Genomic DNA, 9,203 nt, shown 5'->3' with positions numbered 1-9,203 from the left:
AATGCTGCAAGTCTCTTTAATGTAGAAAATCCAAACTCATTTAGACATTAATAATGTCTCAAGACTGTATTAAAGTTAAACTAAAAATTGAAAAAAAGAAAACATTTCTATGATTTTTATTTTTCATTTATGACAGCTAAGTTTCCATTAGCAAAATAGAAGTGCATTACTCACAAGTACCTTCTTTCAAAATAATTTTGCTCTAAAAACCATCAGCGTTACCTGGAATAAGTAAGTTATTTTTCCCTGTCTGTTATGTTTTGAAATTTGGAAAACTTCACAAGTATGTACATCATTCTGCGTAGGAACCATGCAAATCATCTTTGTATTGTTCCAATTTTAGTATAAGTGCTGACAAAATGAATACTAAGCATTGTCTTCATCCTGTGCTTTGTTTATATGACAAAACAAGCATCATTTGAAGTTACTGATTTTTATAAATAAAATTCTATTTAAGTTTAAGCAGATCTTTTATTCAGAATAATTTTCTATGAAAAGTTACTACTACAATTATTTAATTGTACATTAAATTGGTTTCTGTTTGCAATATCCTGAGAGTTTTTCATTGTAGTTGAGACAATATGGAATAAGAGGATATTCTACTGTATTTCCTTAAAGTTTTCTTACTCAGAGATAATCACTGTTTAAAACATAGCTATTCTATGGATGAGTCACATGATGTTTGATCTAGAGTTACCATGTTATAGATGTTCTACACGCTAAGAGTTGAGAATAATAAATTCCAAGAATTATGGTATACTCATGAGAGCCAAGAAAATCCAGTTGAAGGATTAAGTAACCTAATGATTATTTCCTGTTAATTATAACACATTTTAATAATAGAAAATCACACCTAACTGGACCATGATGGTTTACAATTGCCATGGTAACACCTGGAAATGACCAAGTCTGGTCAGAAAATGGGTTGCACCTTAACCCAGGAAACCACCCCAGAATCCTTACTTCTTCTCTGAGAAATCATGAATAATTCACTGCTAATTTTCCTATTCTATCACCTATATAAATAGAAATTTGTGTATAAAGGGCACTTATCCATGGCCTGCCTGCACTCTCACTCGAAATGTAGACACTCACTTTAATCAACTGTCTCACTTAGCAACACGCCTCCTCACTCTTTCAGTGTGCCTGCATTCTAACACTTGCATGTACACTATTCTTTCATAGCTATTATCTATTCTTTATTTCTCTGATTCATAGCTGAATTTTTCCCATGCAGGTCAAAAGAACCTGTTGCCCAGTTTGGAGCCTAATAGCTGTGGTCCTGATGGGGCACTTCCTGCATCAAATGGCCTGAAACCTTAAGAAATTATTGTACAACTGCATCAAATGGCCATGAATGTTAGGGTCCTATGTACCACTGCTAATAAACCCCCACCACATAAAATTCCCAGACAAGACCATACATTACATGAGATTTGGGGCCATGGGAAAACAGAAACTCAGAACCCAAAAAGCATTAAATATGACTTCAGAGTAAACTTGAATCAGAAACAGAACAAGCAAGTCCCCAGTAAATAGAGCAACTTAGTCAGGAGGAAAATCTGGTATTTCCAGGAATAAGAAGGCAGTCAGGAAAAATATTAAATACTGGAAAAACACACTAAGAACAAGGGTACACAGAGCAACTGAAAAGCTCAGCATATCAGAGTTGAGAAAAGAGCTGGAATCACTAGCAAGAGCATTGTTTACTTGGTGACAAATAATTCAGCACTTGGAGAAAAACATTCTGAGGTCTTGCACTTTCTGAGTATACTAGTTTTCACAGGTAACTGTAGATCTAACTTAATGTTTTACTCATATCTGTGGACTGGAGCGACAGCACAGCGGATAGGGCATTTGCATTGCATGCGACCAACTTAGATTCAATTCCTCTGTCCCTCTCAGAGCACCCAGCAAGCTACCTAGAGTATCCCGCCCGCACAGCAGAACCTGGCAAGCTACCCGTGGCATATTTGATATGCCAAAAACAGTAACAAATCTCACAATAAGGACGTTACTGATGCCTGCTCAAGCAAATCAATGAACAATGGGACGACAGTGCAATGCAGTGCTACCCATATCTGTGTCTGTAAAGTAAAAGATACTAACCTCAAAGCTAATCTAGTATGACCCTAAACTTAGTAATTTGAAAAAAACATAAAGCCAAATGATGAAATAAAACATATTCACTGAAAGATCTAACAATATTCTGAAAATTACTCAAAGTTTGCCAAGTCAACTGTCATGAAATTTTTTTCTTGTATTTTCTACTTAAAAGTCTAATAAATTGTGGCAAGGGAAATATTCATGTTTATCTTTTCCCCCACTAAATTCCATAAACTGTCTTAGATGTTTAACATGTAATATCACTTAAACATTTTTACATTGTAACTATGAGAAGACTAAATCTCTCACCCCCTAAAAACTAGAACATATTTTGCAATAATTTTAAGTGCCAGCAGATCCTGAAGTCATAATTGTAATAAACAATTTTATTTAGTTATAGACAACTTAAACCTATTATCCTTTTTATTGGCAATCTTCTCTTGATGTGCTTAAATGTAATATTCCAACATAATTCAGTCAAGATGATACAAAACTGAGTAAAAAGATTGTCAATGACCAGTTACTTCAAGATAACTTAATTCATTATGTACATATTCCTAACTACATTTGACTGGAAAGAAATGGTAGTCTAAGCCATGAAAACAGGCATAGGAGTTTATTAACAATCTACAGTTTGCAAGGTTTATTAACATAAAAGATACATAAACATAGCTAAACTTCGCCCCTCGGTGAACAGGTTCATTTCTGTTGTTTGTGAAGTCAGAAGGCATCCATAAGTTCATTGAGTTGGTTATAAAAATTCTTTCCCCTATTACATATGTTTTCATAATAAAAATAGTTCCTTGAGTTCCTGAACACCTTAGCGAATGTATTTTACTAGAAATGTTAAAAATAAGTTTAAAAAAAGTGAAAAAAAATCCAGGATTTATTTGCCTTACTTTTCAACTGTCAAAATCATTAGATAAAAAGATATATACATAGATATATGTATTGAGTTATTTTATTATTCTTCAGTCTTAGTTATTCAATTGTAAAATATGTACAAGGGTATCTCAAAATTATGAGAAATAATTTTTTAAATTGTTACCATATGTTGCTTTTTATCGTTAATCAAATTCTTCATAAACTTTTCCAAATGTAAGAGGGTGGAAAAGTTATGAAGACCACATAATTAGAAATTCCCCCAATATAGGACACATAAAATATAAAAGTAACTCTAGGTCCATTAAATAGCTCATCTCCACCTCCCACGTTCCTGGTACCGATATAAAAGGATTGTGTTATTCCTGTTGTCTATATGCAAATTTTCTTCCATCAATGTAGAGAGAGACAACTCAAAACATTCCTTTAGGATTAATACTCAGGAAAGCCTTTGCCTTTTCTTAGGTAGCTCAAAAGCCTTGTTATACTCCATTAAAATTGGGAGTAAATTCAAGGTTCACCAACTGCAGTGGATTTACTTTTAAATGAAATGTCAATATTAATCTGAAGTGGTGCTTTCTCTTATCTTTTTTTAACTAGGAAAGAAAAATCCTTCTCTTTTAGCATGAATGGAAACAATATTCATGCTGCCACAGGTGTAGTACATATTGCCAAATGCAGGACTTGGAATGAAAAGATTAACCAAAAAGAAAATCCTAAAGATGTTACCATGAAAAAAAGGTAACATGTTAAGTTTTTGAGAATATATAGAAGGAAATAGTGGGGAAAAAAAACTAGGTTCAACAATACAGTGCAAAGAGGAGCACCCAAAAAAGATGAGGCAAGTGAAAAAAAAGCCATGTGTTTATAATGGCAGAAGATTTCTACGAAGAGTGATAAGTGTTTTGACTTTTGTTTTTTTCCCCCCTGTAGGTTCTTTGCAATCTTTTGATAGGAGATGGTATATGGAAAAGTGAAGAAAGAGGACTAAGATGAAGTCAGCCATGGAGAGAGAAGGCAGTTGTCAGAGCGCCAGCTTCGAGGAGAGAACTAACATAAATCAAAGTTTTACCTTTCCACTATCTAGAAATCATCAAAGATGATGGGGATGACGTCAGTAAGTCTAGTTCCCAAGTAAGCAGTGTAGATGTCAATATATGTGTTTGGATATGAGGGAGAATAGGGATTCTCCAGAATACCTGGAGTCATGTGGTGCTGGGGACCAAGTCCAAGGCTCTGTGCATGCCAGGCATGAATTCCAGCCCTTTGACCTTCTCTCCCACCCTGGTGGTTTGAAATTTTTAAATAATAGGGCCCACAGACACCAGAGGACAGGGATAAATCAAAGAATTCAGTGTAGTGTCATCTAGCAATAGCTTATAGTTAGTTTCTCCAGTGTAAATAGCCATGTAAATGTATCACTGTATCACTATATCATTGTCATCCCATTGTTCATCGATTTGCTTGAGTGAGCATCAGTAGCATCTCCATTGTGAGACTTGTTGTTACTGTGTTTGGCATATCAAATACGCCACGGGTAGCTTGCCAGGCTCTGCTGTGCAGGCGGGATACTCTCAGTAGCTTACCGGGCTCTCCAAGAGGCACAGAGGAGTCAAACCCAGATCAGCCTCGTGCAAGGCAAACGCCCTACCCGCTGTGCTAGTAGCATGTATCAGTATGAACTATCATAAAAATCAGCTGTTTAATTGAAAAGAATCACTTTGAATATGCATTTTCATTGTAATTCCCTTTTCTGACAGATTATTATACACCAAAAAAAAAGTTAGGTCACAATGTAGATAATAACTTTACTAATAATTCCTAGTATAAATGTAATTATAAAATATTTTCTAATAATGTTTGGAGTGCATAGTAATAAAAATGAATGAAGTATAGTTTATATTTATAAAATATTAGTTACAAAGAAATTAATAATGAAATATAGAGAGAGCAAATTTCCATTTTTTTTGCAAATTTTAATTCTTAAAAAACAATTTCAAGAACTATGGTTATCTTTATGTGCAAATAGCCCATTAGCAGGGAAGAATGAAAGTGTCATTTAATATCCTGATTGTTAATTGATAGTGTAATCCCGACAAAATTTATGTTCACCGTGCGCAAAAAGTAGATCTTAGCCCATGTTCAGAACAGATCCAGCTGGTGAGGTACTATAGTGGTTAAGGTGTTTGTTTCCCTTTCATTTGGCCAAACACGGTGTATGTGGTCTCTCAAGCATGGCCAGCTGTGATCCCTAAGCACAAAGTTAGGAGTAATCCCTGAGCAATGCCAGGTGAAGCTCGGAAAACAGTATTTTAAGAAAAGAGAGGGTGAGAGATTATACGATATCATGGTGCACACCAATCCATGATGGTCTCCCAAAAAAAAAAACCCTGTCAATACCTTATTTGGGACTTCATTAGAACTATAAGGGAATCAATTTCTGTTTCTTTATACCATCTAGCATGCCGTACTTTGTTACTGATGACCTAAGAAATGATAAACTTATTAATTACAAATATTTTACATCTAATAATAAATAAGGATATTTTGAAGGATATATTTTATTGAATTTTATTTTGTGTGTGAATTTGAAATGGCTTTCCCCTATTTATATAGATTCTACAATTTAGTGCTTTCAGATTAGTGTTCTGCCAATTATCCATGTTAATGAGAGTCTTTTAACACTTTCAGTTCTTAGACTTTCTTTATTCTAGGGAAATGGTCTCTAACAACTGTTGTTTCCCAACTTGCAAATGATCTACTAAGTACCAGAGATCTAGAAATCAAGTAAGCAGGTAACTATCACATACTGATCTATCTAAGACTATTGGATTTCTGCCTTAGACATCCTAAAGTAACCCTTTGACACTCTTTAAGTTTAGTATTCAAATGATTCTCTCAGAAGGACAGTATTTGCACCTTGTGTTCAATTGGCCATTCATTACATCTAACAAGATGGCATGGAGGAAAAATTCTCCCTAATGGGGAAGCTTTAATGGAATCTCCTAATTTCCCTATAAAATATGTTACTAAGAGCACATTTATATTCAACAACTCTCTAGGAAAGCAAAGGGGAAAGGATGGCTCATTGACTTTTCTTTTTCTTATGCTTTACCTGAGCCATGAGGGAATATGGAAAAATTACATAATCACCAAAACTGAAAGTAAAGAAAAACAAAAAGGGGGGCAGAGGACTTCCAGCAAACACATTTTACCTTCTTAAGATCTTGACACAAACATAAAATAATCATATTCATGCAACAGCCAGGCATGCAGGCAGAGTCTCTTGCCCACACGCCTGGCTGTCTTCCCCAGAGTCCCTCGGAGGGGATGGGCTCCAGCTTCCCTCCCACCCTGAGCAGAGCTCCCAGCGGCCAAAGACCACTGGAACCTAGCTACAGCCATGCTCGAGGCCCCTCTCCACATGTTCAGACAGGCCTCACGCATGAAGGTACCAGCAGAGGAACCCAGGTGTGTGTAATCCCATCAACGGCCAACATCCAGAGACTTAAAAGCAAGCTCCCAGAAGAGAGTGGCCGCTTTGCAGCTGCGCGATATCTTGTAGCCTACTTCTCCCTCTGGGCGAAACTGGCAAGCTTCTGAGAGTTTCCTGCCCACATGGGACAGCCTTGCAAGCTTCCCATGGTGTATTCATATGCTAAATCCAGTAACAAGCTGGATCTCATTCCCCTGACCCTGAAAGAGCCCCCAGTGCGACATCATTGGGAGGGCAGAGTCGAGAGAGACTTCTAAGATCTCAGGGAAAGGACGAATGGAGAGGTCACTGAGCCCACTCGAGAAATCAACAATTAACGGGGATTTCGTGATTTCATGGTTCATGCAACATGTGGAAGCAATTTTTTAAAACATAAACTATATCTTGTTCACAGCACAGTAGCAAGCACTGGGTGGGAAGCTCTGAATAGGATATTCTACTAGAAGCATTGGAGAACACATTGTTCTTCATGTGTTTACTACTGTATACTATGTATTTATTTAAATCTCTAAAAGAAAATTATTGAACTAGAAAGAAATTTAGGGTTTTAGGCCTCCTCCCATAGCCATCACCATGTCAACTCACCCACAGTCCCTGCTCTTCACATTTAGTAACTAAATCTCCAAGGAGATGCAAGCCAAGCACCTGAAATTTATGGACACACTGATTTCCCTGCCTGAAAACTCTGGGGTGCCTTTGGAAAGGGAGGTCAGGCTAAGTCCCCCGCTGCTGAAGCCCTGATAGCCACACCCACACCACACTGCTGTCACCAGGACAGGGCCCTGTGGCTTACCTCCCTGACTTCATTGAAAAGCTCTGTAGATTTACCCAGGTTCTACAGATCCTAAAATTTAGACACCTCCAAATTCCACAGTACTAAAATTCCAGTAGAAGTACACCTAATTAGAGAGTAACACAGAAGCCAAACAAAGTAACAAACAAAAATAACACAAGGCTGAACCAGTGATGAAAGAGTTTAGTCTCAGGCAAACACTAAACAGCCCTGTGGTGAGATAAGGTAGTTTCCAAAAATTTTCTTTTACTGAAGTATTCTTGATAAATCCTTTAAGCCCTCTGTTTATTAAAAGCAATACAAAGAAAATTATTGTATGCTTGCCAAGGGGGCAGGGTTGGAAGGTGGTTGGAACAATGGGACATGACAGAGGGAATGACACTCAGTTGCTGAGATTGGTGTTGAACCCCAGAATAGTTGTATCATGAAGAACCTTATAAACCATGGTGTTTAGATAAACGAAAGTAGCACTGTAGCACTGTCATCCCGTTGTTCATCGATTTGCTCGAGTGGGCACTGGTAACGTCTCCATTTTGAGACTTGTTACTGTTTTTGGCATATCGAATATGCCATGGGGAGCTTGCCAGGCTCTGCTGTGTGGGCGAGATACTCTCAGTAGCTTGCTGGACTCTCTGAGAGGGAAGGAGGAATTGAACCTGGATCGGCTACATGCAAGTAACTATGTGCAAGTAACGAAAGTAAATAAATTTATTAATTAATTTGATATTTTATTCAATAGTATCCTCTGAATAGCTATTAATGATTTATAAAATAAAAATACCTTGATATATTTTACTTCTTATTTTCTTTTAGCTTTTTGTATTCCAACATACTCATGGAAAAAAAAGGCATTTGAAAATACTGCATTTTATAAGATCTTTTTTCCCCCATAGTTGATACAGGGTGAAGTGGCAAATGTATTGCCCATTGCATTATCATTAATCCTAAATAATAGTTATATAAAATCTGAACCAATCTTTCATCAAAATTATAAATACTTATACGATGTACCAACACAGTTATGAAATTCTCATGCTGAGCATTTGTGCTGAAAATTGTGTTCAAATTTATTTCTACTTTTATTTTAAGAACAGCTTTGCATCCTCTTTGTATTTTCTTTAGGAAATGGTAGAAATTAACCCTTTTTCAAGATTTTACAGAAGTCAAGCAGCCCTACAGAAGTCAACAAACTTATTAATTCACCTACTTTTTTATTCTAACTATATTAACTTAGTTTATCTTCTTTACACCCTTTTAAGGAGTTGGCAATTGAGTAGAAGAAAGAAAATCTGAAATAAAAATAGAGAGTAGGGAGGGTGGGAGATTGAATTTAATGATAAAATTAAACATAGAATTCCTGATCCTCCTAAATATTCATAACTAGCTATTTTTACTAAGAAAAGTAGATTCACAACAATCAACTCCTATTATTATAAAACATTTTTTCTTTTTTTTATTTCTCTTTTGGTACATATTTACAGTAGTGTTCAAATTAGTAATTCAGGAATGCAATGTCTCAACATCACTCAAGTGCCAGCTTCTGTCCACCACTAAATCTTGGTCCCTTCCCATTACCCCACCATTACCATTCCACAAAGTTAGTTCTATAGGCTGATTCACAGGATCCTTAAAACAATTTATCCCACCTGCATGGCAGAGTCTGGCAAGCTACCTGTGGTGTATTAGTTATGCCAAAAACAGTAACAATAAGTCCCACAATGGAGATGTTACTGGTGCCCACTCAAGCAAATCCATGAACAATGGGATGACAGTGCTACAGTGCTACAGATACATGAATAATATATCTACAAAATAAAATATTAATAGAAATATCTTGATAGAAATTGTTTATAAAGAATACATGGCTTTTTATCTTTCAGTCATTCCATGATTCTGAAATAAAGGCAAATACTTTAGAAAATAGAA

General features: G+C 36.2%; 1 non-coding gene across 1 annotated transcript; it reads right to left on the bottom strand.

The window, feature by feature from the left end:
- Positions 1-261: 261 nt before the first annotated feature.
- Positions 262-367, bottom strand: LOC129401425 (U6 spliceosomal RNA). The gene has a single exon (XR_008628337.1). It is a non-coding gene; the product is annotated as a U6 spliceosomal RNA (small nuclear RNA).
- Between the last annotated feature and the right edge of the window lie 8,836 nt (positions 368-9,203).

The sequence above is a fragment of the Sorex araneus genome, chromosome 1, assembly GCF_027595985.1.
Source record: "Sorex araneus isolate mSorAra2 chromosome 1, mSorAra2.pri, whole genome shotgun sequence".
Classification (NCBI taxonomy): domain Eukaryota; kingdom Metazoa; phylum Chordata; class Mammalia; order Eulipotyphla; family Soricidae; genus Sorex; species Sorex araneus.
Note: the sequence above shows the minus strand (reverse complement) of the source record. Positions and strands in the feature narration are given on the sequence as shown.